Below are 12784 nucleotides of genomic sequence, written 5' to 3'. Positions count from 1 at the left end.
TGGCTAATATGAGAGGTCCGAGTTAGCCGAGTGTAGCATTTTGAGCTAACGTCAGTGTCAGTGCTAACGGCAACCAACGGTCGGGAGTTTTCCTCTCCTCTTTTATTAAATGTGATAAATATAACGATGTAAAGCGGTGGTATCCGGGTTCCGTGAGCAGCTAGCATGAGGTACTGGTGTTATATTGTGTTTTCATCGGTTATAACTTAGTTTAATGCATGTTTTGTAAATGTTTCTGATGATTTGTTGAGGCTAGAATTAGCCGAGTGTAGCATTCTAGCTAGCTAAACTTGTGCTAACGTTTCCCTCTGCCATTTTAATACATTTAGACATGACGATGTTAAGCTGTGTCATTCTGTAAAGCTACCGTTAAGCAGTTACAAGGAGTTACTGGTGTTCAATTGTGTTTTCATCGGTTAGAATAGCTGGATTAGCTAAATGCGTAGCTAGTTTATCCTGTGTCCTTGTAACGGCAGCGTTGTAACGTTATTACGCCGCCGCCGCGGCTGGCTGCCGCACTTGATCCGCGATGTAGGGCGCAGAGCAGAGCAGACAGGCAAAGCGCAGCACAGCGCACTTATCCGTCATCGTTGCGTCTAGGAAAAGTCAGCAGCAACGAAGTTAAAAAGTTGATATTATATGAGCTTTGAGCGCAGTGCACTGCGGCAATCCCGAGCGGTGCGCGACGTCAAGGGCAGTGCTTCCTCCGAGTTGTCTCCACCGCTTGAACGGGCAGTGCAGAGCGGCGTTAATGTGTAGGCGGCAAGCGTCCATGACGGTGAATGCTATTTTTAGAACGAATCTAAAGTCGCCTACACATGGTCCGCGCTAAAAGGTAGCAAAGCAGGTCATGGCAACTAGCTAGGTCAAATGTGAAATAATATGAACTATAAGCGCCGAGCTCGGCTGCAGTTCCGAGCGGTGCGCGACGCCAGATGTAGCGCTGCGCCTAGTTGCGCCGCGCCGCTCTCCCCCGTATGAAAACAATGGAACGGCCAGCGCAGAGCGGTTTTTACCGCCGATCATGCGCACGCAGCTTAACGCTAGAGTTCAAACTAACAGTTTAATCTGTGATCTTTTAATCACACACAGACACACTCTCAGACACACACACACACACAGACACACACACGTTTGAATTATGTATTTATTGAAATATGTCACGTGTTGTATACATGTCAGTTTCCGTAGTGTAGTGGTTATCACGTTCGCCTCACACGCGAAAGGTCCCCGGTTCGAAACCGGGCGGAAACATACTTTTCCGTTTTAAATGTACCTACAGATCACATCCAGGCTGATATTTATCCAAAAATAGGCTATGTATCATGTTTTATTGGGGGAACTAGCAAGTATATGTAATCATCAGACATTCAGCACACCCATGTAACAACAGATATGTTGTATAGATTCCTATATTTTCATGAACGCATCATGCTTCTATCACAGGGTTTCCGTAGTGTAGTGGTTATCACGTTCGCCTAACACGCGAAAGGTCCCCGGTTCGAGACCGGGCGGAAACATTGTTTGCTTTTCCCTAAGATAGGAACCTCTGGTTTTTGGTTATTTTAATAACTCTTGCTTTTTCGGAAACACAATCCTTTATCTGCTGTATGAATCTCTGACCTTATTGTCCGTGTAAATGTAAAACTTTATTTTAGTGGAAGGTAGTTACAGTCAGCAGGCCACTAGGCGTCACTGTTGCCATGTCTATTTGAGATAAAAACATCGTTATTGTATGTTCTCCTGAATCAGAAGTGACCAACCAGACTCCATGTAAATAATCAGGACTTTTAGCGTGTATAGAGCCAGCATATCTCCAACTTTGGGGCATGTGAGGCTAGTTTCCTATATATTCGTGAATGCATCCCTGCATCCTCCACAGGGTTTCCGTAGTGTAGTGGTTATCACGTTCGCCTAACACGCGAAAGGTCCCCGGTTCGAGACCGGGCGGAAACATTATTTGTTGGGAACGTTAGCCTACAGTTAGCTAGTTAACACTACTCCTGGCAGCAGGGAACGTTAGTCAACCGTTAGCTAGTAAAAACTACTCTTGGCAGCAGGTAACGTTAGCCTACAGTTAGCTAGTAAACACTACTCTTGGCTGCAGGTAACATTAGCCTACCGTTAGCTGGTTAACACTACTCTTGGCAGCAGGTAACATTAGCCTACCGTTAGCTAGTAAACACTAATCTTGGCTGCAGGTAACGTTAGTCAACCGTTAGCTAGTAAAAACTACTCTTGGCAGCAGGTAACGTTAGCCTACAGTTAGCTAGTAAACATTACTCTTGGCTGCAGGTAACATTAGCCTACCGTTAGCTGGTTAACACTACTCTTGGCAGCAGGTAACATTAGCCTACAGTTAGCTAGTTAACACTACTCTTGGCAGCAGGGAACGTTAGTCAACCGTTAGCTAGTAAAAACTACTCTTGGCAGCAGGTAACGTTAGCCTACAGTTAGCTAGTAAACACTACTCTTGGCTGCAGGTAACATTAGCCTACCGTTAGCTGGTTAACACTACTCTTGGCAGCAGGTAACATTAGCCTACCGTTAGCTAGTAAACACTAATCTTGGCTGCAGGTAACATTAGCCTACCGTTAGCTAGTAAAAACTACTCTTGGCAGGAGGTAACGTTAGCCTACAGTTAGCTAGTTAACACTACTCTTGGCAGCAGGGAACGTTAGTCAACCGTTAGCTAGTAAACACTACTCTTGGCAGCAGGGAACGTTACTCTACCGTTAGCTTGTTAACACTACTCTTGGCAGCAGGTAACGTTAGCCTACCATTAGCTAGTAAAAACTACTCTTGGCAGCAGGTAACGTTAGCCTACCGTTAGCTAGTAAAAACTACTCTTGGCAGCAGGTAACGTTAGCCTACCATTAGCTAGTAAACACTACTCTTGACAGCAGGGAACGTTAGGTCTACCGTTAGCTTGTTAACACTACTCTTGGCAGCAGGTAACGTTAGTCTACCTTTAGCTGGTAAACACTACTCTTGGCAGCAGGTAACGTTAGCCTTCCATTAGCTAGTAAACACTACTCTTGGCAGCAGGTAACCTTAGCCTACCATTAGCTAGTTAACACTACTCTTGGCAGCAGGGAACGTTAGCCTACCGTTAGCTAGTTAACACTACTCTTGGCAGCAGGGAACGTTAGCCTACCGTTAGCTAGTAAACACTACTCTTGGCAGCAGGGAACGTTAGCCTACCGTTAGCCAGTAAACACTACTCTTGGCAGCAGGGAACGTTAGCCTACCGTTAGCCAGTAAACACTACTCTTGGCAGCAGGGAACGTTAGCCTACCGTTTGCTAGTAAACACTACCCTTGGCAGCAGGTAACGTTAGTCTACCGTTAGCTAGTAAACACTACTCTTGACAGCAGGGAACGTTAGTCTACAGTTAGCTAGTAAACACTACTCTTGTTATGAAAGGGGGCGTGGCCTGAGTAAGTGGGCGTGGTCATATACCATTAGCCTACCGTCAGCTAATTAACACTACTCTTGACAGCAGGGAACGTTAGCCTACCGTCAGCTGGTTAACACTACTCTTGGCAGCAGGGAACATTAGACTACTGTTAGCTAGTAAACAGTACTCTTGGAAACAGGGAACGTTAGTCAACCGTTAGCTAGTAAACACTACTCTTGGCAGCAGGTAACGTTAGCCTACAGTTAGCTAGTAAACACTACTCTTGGCTGCAGGTAACATTAGCCTACCGTTAGCTGGTTAACACTACTCTTGGCAGCAGGTAACATTAGCCTACCGTTAGCTAGTAAACACTAATCTTGGCTGCAGGTAACGTTAGTCAACCGTTAGCTAGTAAAACTACTCTTGGCAGCAGGTAACGTTAGCCTACAGTTAGCTAGTAAACATTACTCTTGGCTGCAGGTAACATTAGCCTACCGTTAGCTGGTTAACACTACTCTTGGCAGCAGGTAACATTAGCCTACAGTTAGCTAGTTAACACTACTCTTGGCAGCAGGGAACGTTAGTCAACCGTTAGCTAGTAAAAACTACTCTTGGCAGCAGGTAACGTTAGCCTACAGTTAGCTAGTAAACACTACTCTTGGCTGCAGGTAACATTAGCCTACCGTTAGCTGGTTAACACTACTCTTGGCAGCAGGTAACATTAGCCTACCGTTAGCTAGTAAACACTAATCTTGGCTGCAGGTAACATTAGCCTACCGTTAGCTAGTAAAAACTACTCTTGGCAGGAGGTAACGTTAGCCTACAGTTAGCTAGTTAACACTACTCTTGGCAGCAGGGAACGTTAGTCAACCGTTAGCTAGTAAACACTACTCTTGGCAGCAGGGAACGTTAGTCTACCGTTAGCTTGTTAACACTACTCTTGGCAGCAGGTAACGTTAGCCTACCATTAGCTAGTAAAAACTACTCTTGGCAGCAGGTAACGTTAGCCTACCGTTAGCTAGTAAAAACTACTCTTGGCAGCAGGTAACGTTAGCCTACCATTAGCTAGTAAACACTACTCTTGACAGCAGGGAACGTTAGTCTACCGTTAGCTTGTTAACACTACTCTTGGCAGCAGGTAACGTTAGTCTACCTTTAGCTGGTAAACACTACTCTTGGCAGCAGGTAACGTTAGCCTTCCATTAGCTAGTAAACACTACTCTTGGCAGAAGGTAACCTTAGCCTACCATTAGCTAGTTAACACTACTCTTGGCAGCAGGGAACGTTAGCCTACCGTTAGCTAGTTAACACTACTCTTGGCAGCAGGGAACGTTAGCCTACCGTTAGCTAGTAAACACTACTCTTGGCAGCAGGGAACGTTAGCCTACCGTTAGCCAGTAAACACTACTCTTGGCAGCAGGGAACGTTAGCCTACCGTTAGCCAGTAAACACTACTCTTGGCAGCAGGGAACGTTAGCCTACCGTTTGCTAGTAAACACTACCCTTGGCAGCAGGTAACGTTAGTCTACCGTTAGCTAGTAAACACTACTCTTGACAGCAGGGAACGTTAGTCTACAGTTAGCTAGTAAACACTACTCTTGTTATGAAAGGGGGCGTGGCCTGAGTAAGTGGGCGTGGTCATATACCATTAGCCTACCGTCAGCTAATTAACACTACTCTTGACAGCAGGGAACGTTAGCCTACCGTCAGCTGGTTAACACTACTCTTGGCAGCAGGGAACATTAGACTACTGTTAGCTAGTAAACACTACTCTTGGAAGCAGGGAACGTTAGTCAACCGTTAGCTAGTAAACACTACTCTTGGCAGCAGAGAACGTTAGCCTACCGTTAGCTAGTAAAAACTAATCTTGGCAGCAGGTAACATTAGCCTACAGTTGCTAGTAAACACTACTCTTGGCTGCATGTAACGTTAGCCTACCGTTAGCTAGTAAACACTACTCTTGGCAGCAAGTAACGTTAGCCTACCTATAGCTAGTAAACACTACTCTTGGCAGCAGGTAACGTTAGCCTACCGTTAGCTAGTTAACACTACTCTTGGCAGCAGTGAACGTTAGCCTACCGTTAGCTAGTAAACACTACTCTTGGCAGCGGGGAACGTTAGCCTACCGTTTGCTAGTAAACACTACCCTTGGCAGCAGGTAACGTTAGTCTACCGTTAGCTAGTAAACACTACTCTTGGCAGCAGGTAACGTTAGTCTACCGTTAGCTAGTAAACACCACTCTTGGCAGCAGGGAACGTTAGCCTACCGTTAGCTAGTAAACACTACCCTTGGCAGCAGGTAACGTTAGCCTACCGTTAGCTGGTTAACACTACCAGAGAATGTCTAATAAGGGGAGAACTTCCACTCTCGGAAAATTCCGGGCTGGTACAATGGGGCTAATAGGGAGTGAGATAGGGAGTGAACAGGCTCTCCATAGACAGGCTCTGACACTACTCTTGGAAGCAGGGAACGTTAGTCAACCGTTAGCTAGTAAACACTACTCTTGGCAGCAGGGAACGTTAGCCTACCTTTAGCTAGTAAAAACTACTCTTGGCAGCAGGTAACATTAGCCTACAGTTGCTAGTAAACACTACTCTTGGCTGCATGTAACGTTAGTCTACCGTTAGCTAGTAAACACTATTCTTGGCAGCAGGCAACGTTAACCTACCTATAGCTAGTAAACACTACTCTTGGCAGCAGGTAACGTTAGCCTACCATTAGCTAGTTAACACTACTCTTGGCAGCATGGAACGTTAGTCTACCGTTAGCTAGTAAACACTACTCTTGGCAGCAGGTAATGTTAGCCTACCGTTAGCTACTTAACACTACTCTTGGCAGCAGGGAACGTTAGACTACCGTTAGCTAGTAAACACTACTCTTGGCAGCAGGTAACATTAGCCTACCATTAGCTAGTAAACACTACTCTTGGCAGCAGGTAACGTTAGCCTACCATTAGCTAGTTAACACAACTCTTGGCAGCAGGGAACGTTAGCCTACCATTAGCTAGTTAACACTACTCTTGGCAGCAGGGAATATTAGTCTACCATTAGCTAGTAAACACTACTCTTGGCAGCAGGGAACGTTAGCCTACCGTTAGCTAGTTAACACTACTCTTGGCAGCAGGGAATGTTAGCCTACCGTTAGCTAGTAAACACTACTCTTGGCAGCAGGTAACGTTAGTCTACCGTTAGCTAGTAAACACTACTCTTGGCAGCAGGGAACGTTAGCCTACCGTTAGCTAGTTAACACTACTCTTGGCAGCAGCGAATGTTAGCCTACCGTTAGCTAGTAAACACTACTCTTGGCAGCAGGTAACGTTAGTCTACCGTTAGCTAGTAAACACTACTCTTGACAGCAGGGGAACGTTAGTCTACAGTTAGCTAGTAAACACTACTCTTGTTATGAAAGGGGGCGTGGCCTGAGTAAGTGGGCGTGGTCATATACCATTAGCCTACCGTCAGCTAATTAACACTACTCTTGGCAGCAGGTAATGTTAGCCTACCGTTAGCTACTTAACACTACTCTTGGCAGCAGGGAACGTTAGACTACCGTTAGCTAGTAAACACTACTCTTGGCAGCAGGTAACATTAGCCTACCATTAGCTAGTAAACACTACCCTTGGCAGCAGGTAACGTTAGCCTACCGTTAGCTGGTTAACACTACCAGAGAATGTCTAATAAGGGGAGAACTTCCACTCTCGGAAAATTCCGGGCTGGTACAATGGGGCTAATAGGGAGTGAGATAGGGAGTGAACAGGCTCTCCATAGACAGGCTCTGACACTACTCTTGGAAGCAGGGAACGTTAGTCAACCGTTAGCTAGTAAACACTACTCTTGGCAGCAGGGAACGTTAGCCTACCTTTAGCTAGTAAAAACTACTCTTGGCAGCAGGTAACATTAGCCTACAGTTGCTAGTAAACACTACTCTTGGCTGCATGTAACGTTAGTCTACCGTTAGCTAGTAAACACTATTCTTGGCAGCAGGCAACGTTAACCTACCTATAGCTAGTAAACACTACTCTTGGCAGCAGGTAACGTTAGCCTACCATTAGCTAGTTAACACTACTCTTGGCAGCATGGAACGTTAGTCTACCGTTAGCTAGTAAACACTACTCTTGGCAGCAGGTAATGTTAGCCTACCGTTAGCTACTTAACACTACTCTTGGCAGCAGGGAACGTTAGACTACCGTTAGCTAGTAAACACTACTCTTGGCAGCAGGTAACATTAGCCTACCATTAGCTAGTAAACACTACTCTTGGCAGCAGGTAACGTTAGCCTACCATTAGCTAGTTAACACAACTCTTGGCAGCAGGGAACGTTAGCCTACCATTAGCTAGTTAACACTACTCTTGGCAGCAGGGAATATTAGTCTACCATTAGCTAGTAAACACTACTCTTGGCAGCAGGGAACGTTAGCCTACCGTTAGCTAGTTAACACTACTCTTGGCAGCAGGGAATGTTAGCCTACCGTTAGCTAGTAAACACTACTCTTGGCAGCAGGTAACGTTAGTCTACCGTTAGCTAGTAAACACTACTCTTGGCAGCAGGGAACGTTAGCCTACCGTTAGCTAGTTAACACTACTCTTGGCAGCAGCGAATGTTAGCCTACCGTTAGCTAGTAAACACTACTCTTGGCAGCAGGTAACGTTAGTCTACCGTTAGCTAGTAAACACTACTCTTGACAGCAGGGAACGTTAGTCTACAGTTAGCTAGTAAACACTACTCTTGTTATGAAAGGGGGCGTGGCCTGAGTAAGTGGGCGTGGTCATATACCATTAGCCTACCGTCAGCTAATTAACACTACTCTTGGCAGCAGGTAATGTTAGCCTACCGTTAGCTACTTAACACTACTCTTGGCAGCAGGGAACGTTAGACTACCGTTAGCTAGTAAACACTACTCTTGGCAGCAGGTAACATTAGCCTACCATTAGCTAGTAAACACTACTCTTGGCAGCAGGGAATGTTAGCCTACCGTTAGCTAGTAAACACTACTCTTGGCAGCAGGTAACATTAGCCTACCATTAGCTAGTAAACACTACTCTTGGCAGCAGGTAACGTTAGCCTACCATTAGCTAGTTAACACTACTCTTGGCAGCAGGGAATGTTAGCCTACCGTTAGCTAGTAAACACTACTCTTGGCAGCAGGTAACGTTAGTCTACCGTTAGCTAGTAAACACTACTCTTGGCAGCAGGGAACGTTAGCCTACCGTTAGCTAGTTAACACTACTCTTGGCAGCAGCGAATGTTAGCCTACCGTTAGCTAGTAAACACTACTCTTGGCAGCAGGTAACGTTAGTCTACCGTTAGCTAGTAAACACTACTCTTGACAGCAGGGAACGTTAGTCTACAGTTAGCTAGTAAACACTACTCTTGTTATGAAAGGGGGCGTGGCCTGAGTAAGTGGGCGTGGTCATATACCATTAGCCTACCGTCAGCTAATTAACACTACTCTTGGCAGCAGGTAATGTTAGCCTACCGTTAGCTACTTAACACTACTCTTGGCAGCAGGGAACGTTAGACTACCGTTAGCTAGTAAACACTACTCTTGGCAGCAGGTAACATTAGCCTACCATTAGCTAGTAAACACTACTCTTGGCAGCAGGTAACGTTAGCCTACCATTAGCTAGTTAACACAACTCTTGGCAGCAGGGAACGTTAGCCTACCATTAGCTAGTTAACACTACTCTTGGCAGCAGGGAATATTAGTCTACCATTAGCTAGTAAACACTACTCTTGGCAGCAGGGAACGTTAGCCTACCTTTAGCTAGTAAAAACTACTCTTGGCAGCAGGTAACATTAGCCTACAGTTGCTAGTAAACACTACTCTTGGCTGCATGTAACGTTAGTCTACCGTTAGCTAGTAAACACTATTCTTGGCAGCAGGCAACGTTAACCTACCTATAGCTAGTAAACACTACTCTTGGCAGCAGGTAACGTTAGCCTACCATTAGCTAGTTAACACTACTCTTGGCAGCATGGAACGTTAGTCTACCGTTAGCTAGTAAACACTACTCTTGGCAGCAGGTAATGTTAGCCTACCGTTAGCTACTTAACACTACTCTTGGCAGCAGGGAACGTTAGACTACCGTTAGCTAGTAAACACTACTCTTGGCAGCAGGTAACATTAGCCTACCATTAGCTAGTAAACACTACTCTTGGCAGCAGGTAACGTTAGCCTACCATTAGCTAGTTAACACAACTCTTGGCAGCAGGGAACGTTAGCCTACCATTAGCTAGTTAACACTACTCTTGGCAGCAGGGAATATTAGTCTACCATTAGCTAGTAAACACTACTCTTGGCAGCAGGGGCGTTAGCCTACCGTTAGCTAGTTAACACTACTCTTGGCAGCAGGGAATGTTAGCCTACCGTTAGCTAGTAAACACTACTCTTGGCAGCAGGTAACGTTGGTCTACCGTTAGCTAGTAAACACTACTCTTGGCAGCAGGGAACGTTAGCCTACCGTTAGCTAGTTAACACTACTCTTGGCAGCAGCGAATGTTAGCCTACCGTTAGCTAGTAAACACTACTCTTGGCAGCAGGTAACGTTAGTCTACCGTTAGCTAGTAAACACTACTCTTGACAGCAGGGAACGTTAGTCTACAGTTAGCTAGTAAACACTACTCTTGTTATGAAAGGGGGCGTGGCCTGAGTAAGTGGGCGTGGTCATATACCATTAGCCTACCGTCAGCTAATTAACACTACTCTTGACAGCAGGGAACGTTAGCCTACCGTTAGCTAGTAAACACTACTCTTGGCAGCAGGGAACGTTAGCCTACCGTTTGCTAGTAAACAGTACCCTTGGCAGCAGGTAACGTTAGTCTACCGTTAGCTAGTAAACACTACTCTTGGCAGCAGGTAACATTAGTCTACTGTTAGCTAGTAAACACTACTCTTGGCAGCAGGTAACATTAGACTACTGTTAGCTAGTAAATACTACTCTTGACAGCAGGGAACGTTAGTCTACAGTTAGCTAGTAAACACTACTCTTGTTATGAAAGGGGGCGTGGCATGAGTAAGTGGGCGTGGTCATATACCATTAGCGTACCGTCAGCTAATTAACACTACTCTTGACAGCAGGGAACGTTAGCCTACCGTTAGCTGGTTAACACTACTCTTGGCAGCAGGGAACATTAGACTACTGTTAGCTAGTAAACACTACTCTTGGAAGCAGGGAACGTTAGTCAACCGTTAGCTAGTAAACACTACTCTTGTTATGAAAGGGGCGTGGCATGAGTAAGTGGGCGTGGTCATATACCATTAGCGTGCCGTCAGCTAATTAACACTACTCTTGACAGCAGGGAACGTTAGCCTACCGTTAGCTGGTTAGCACTACTCTTGGCAGCAGGGAACATTAGACTACTGTTAGCTAGTAAACACTACTCTTGGAAGCAGGGAACGTTAGTCAACCGTTAGCTAGTAAACACTACTCTTGTTATGAAAGGGGGCGTGGCATGAGTAAGTGGGCGTGGTCACATACCATTAGCGTACCGTCAGCTAATTAACACTACTCTTGACAGCAGGGAACGTTAGCCTATCGTTAGCTGGTTAACACTACTCTTGGCAGCAGGGAACATTAGACTACTGTTAGCTAGTAAACACTACTCTTGGAAGCAGGAAACGTTAGTCAACCGTTAGCTAGTAAACACTACTCTTGGCAGCAGGGAACGTTAGCCTACCGTTAGCTAGTAAAAACTAATCTTGGCAGCAGGAAACATTAGCCTACAGTTGCTAGTAAACACTACTCTTGGCTGCATGTAACGTTAGCCTACCGTTAGCTAGTAAACACTACTCTTGGCAGCAGGTAACGTTAGCCTACCGTTAGCTAGTTAACACTACTCTTGGCAGCAGGGAACGTTAGCCTACCGTTATCTAGTAAACACTACTCTTGGCAGCAGTGAACGTTAGCCTACCGTTTGCTAGTAAACACTACCCTTGGCAGCAGGTAACGTTAGTCTACCGTTAGCTAGTAAACACTACTCTTGGCAGCAGGTAACGTTAGTCTACCGTTAGCTAGTAAACACTACTCTTGGCAGCAGGGAATGTTAGCCTACCGTTAGCTAGTAAACACTACCCTTGGTAGCAGGTAACGTTAGCCTACCGTTAGCTGGTTAACACTACCAGAGAATGTCTAATAAGGGAGAACTTCCACTCTCGGAAAATTCCGGGCTGGTACAATGGGGCTAATAGAGAGTGAGATAGGGAGTGAACAGGCTCTCCATAGACAGGCTCTGACACTGGTCTTGGAAGCAGGGAACGTTAGTCAACCGTTAGCTAGTAAACACTACTCTTGGCAGCAGGGAACGTTAGCCTACCTTTAGCTAGTAAAAACTACTCTTGGCAGCAGGTAACGTTAGTCTACCGTTAGCTAGTAAACACTACTCTTGGCAGCAGGTAACGTTAGCCTACCATTAGCTAGTTAACACTACTCTTGGCAGCAGGTAACGTTAGCCTACCATTAGCTAGTTAACACTACTCTTGGCAGCAGGGAACGTTAGTCTACCGTTAGCTAGTAAACACTACTCTTGGCAGCAGGTAATCTTAGCCTACCGTTAGCTACTTAACACTACTCTTGGCAGCAGGGAACGTTAGACTACCGTTAGCTAGTAAACACTACTCTTGGAAGCAGGGAACGTTAGTCAACCGTTAGCTAGTAAACACTACTCTTGTTATGAAAGGGGCGTGGCATGAGTAAGTGGGCGTGGTCATATACCATTAGCGTACCGTCAGCTAATTAACACTACTCTTGACAGCAGGGAACGTTAGCCTACCGTTAGCTGGTTAGCACTACTCTTGGCAGCAGGGAACATTAGACTACTGTTAGCTAGTAAACACTACTCTTGGAAGCAGGGAACGTAAGTCAACCGTTAGCTAGTAAACACTACTCTTGTTATGAAAGGGGGCGTGGCATGAGTAAGTGGGCGTGGTCACATACCATTAGCGTACCGTCAGCTAATTAACACTACTCTTGACAGCAGGGAACGTTAGCCTATCGTTAGCTGGTTAACACTACTCTTGGCAGCAGGGAACATTAGACTACTGTTAGCTAGTAAACACTACTCTTGGAAGCAGGAAACGTTAGTCAACCGTTAGCTAGTAAACACTACTCTTGGCAGCAGGGAACGTTAGCCTACCGTTAGCTAGTAAAAAACTAATCTTGGCAGCAGGAAACATTAGCCTACAGTTGCTAGTAAACACTACTCTTGGCTGCATGTAACGTTAGCCTACCGTTAGCTAGTAAACACTACTCTTGGCAGCAGGTAACGTTAGCCTACCGTTAGCTAGTTAACACTACTCTTGGCAGCAGGGAACGTTAGCCTACCGTTATCTAGTAAACACTACTCTTGGCAGCAGTGAACGTTAGCCTACCGTTTGCTAGTAAACA

The 12784-nt window shown here is 45.6% G+C and overlaps 3 non-coding genes across 3 annotated transcripts; all 3 read left to right on the top strand.

The window, feature by feature from the left end:
- Positions 1 to 1181: 1181 nt before the first annotated feature.
- trnav-cac (transfer RNA valine (anticodon CAC)) lies at positions 1182 to 1254 on the top strand. Its single transcript has one exon. It is a non-coding gene; the product is annotated as a tRNA-Val (tRNA).
- A 193-nt stretch (positions 1255 to 1447) lies between these two features.
- Positions 1448 to 1520, top strand: trnav-aac (transfer RNA valine (anticodon AAC)). The gene has a single exon. It is a non-coding gene; the product is annotated as a tRNA-Val (tRNA).
- A 363-nt stretch (positions 1521 to 1883) lies between these two features.
- Positions 1884 to 1956, top strand: trnav-aac (transfer RNA valine (anticodon AAC)). The gene has a single exon. It is a non-coding gene; the product is annotated as a tRNA-Val (tRNA).
- Positions 1957 to 12784: the final 10828 nt, after the last annotated feature.

The sequence above is a fragment of the Perca flavescens genome, chromosome 13, assembly GCF_004354835.1.
Source record: "Perca flavescens isolate YP-PL-M2 chromosome 13, PFLA_1.0, whole genome shotgun sequence".
Lineage (NCBI taxonomy): Eukaryota > Metazoa > Chordata > Actinopteri > Perciformes > Percidae > Perca > Perca flavescens.
This window is presented reverse-complemented; position numbering and strand designations above follow the sequence as displayed.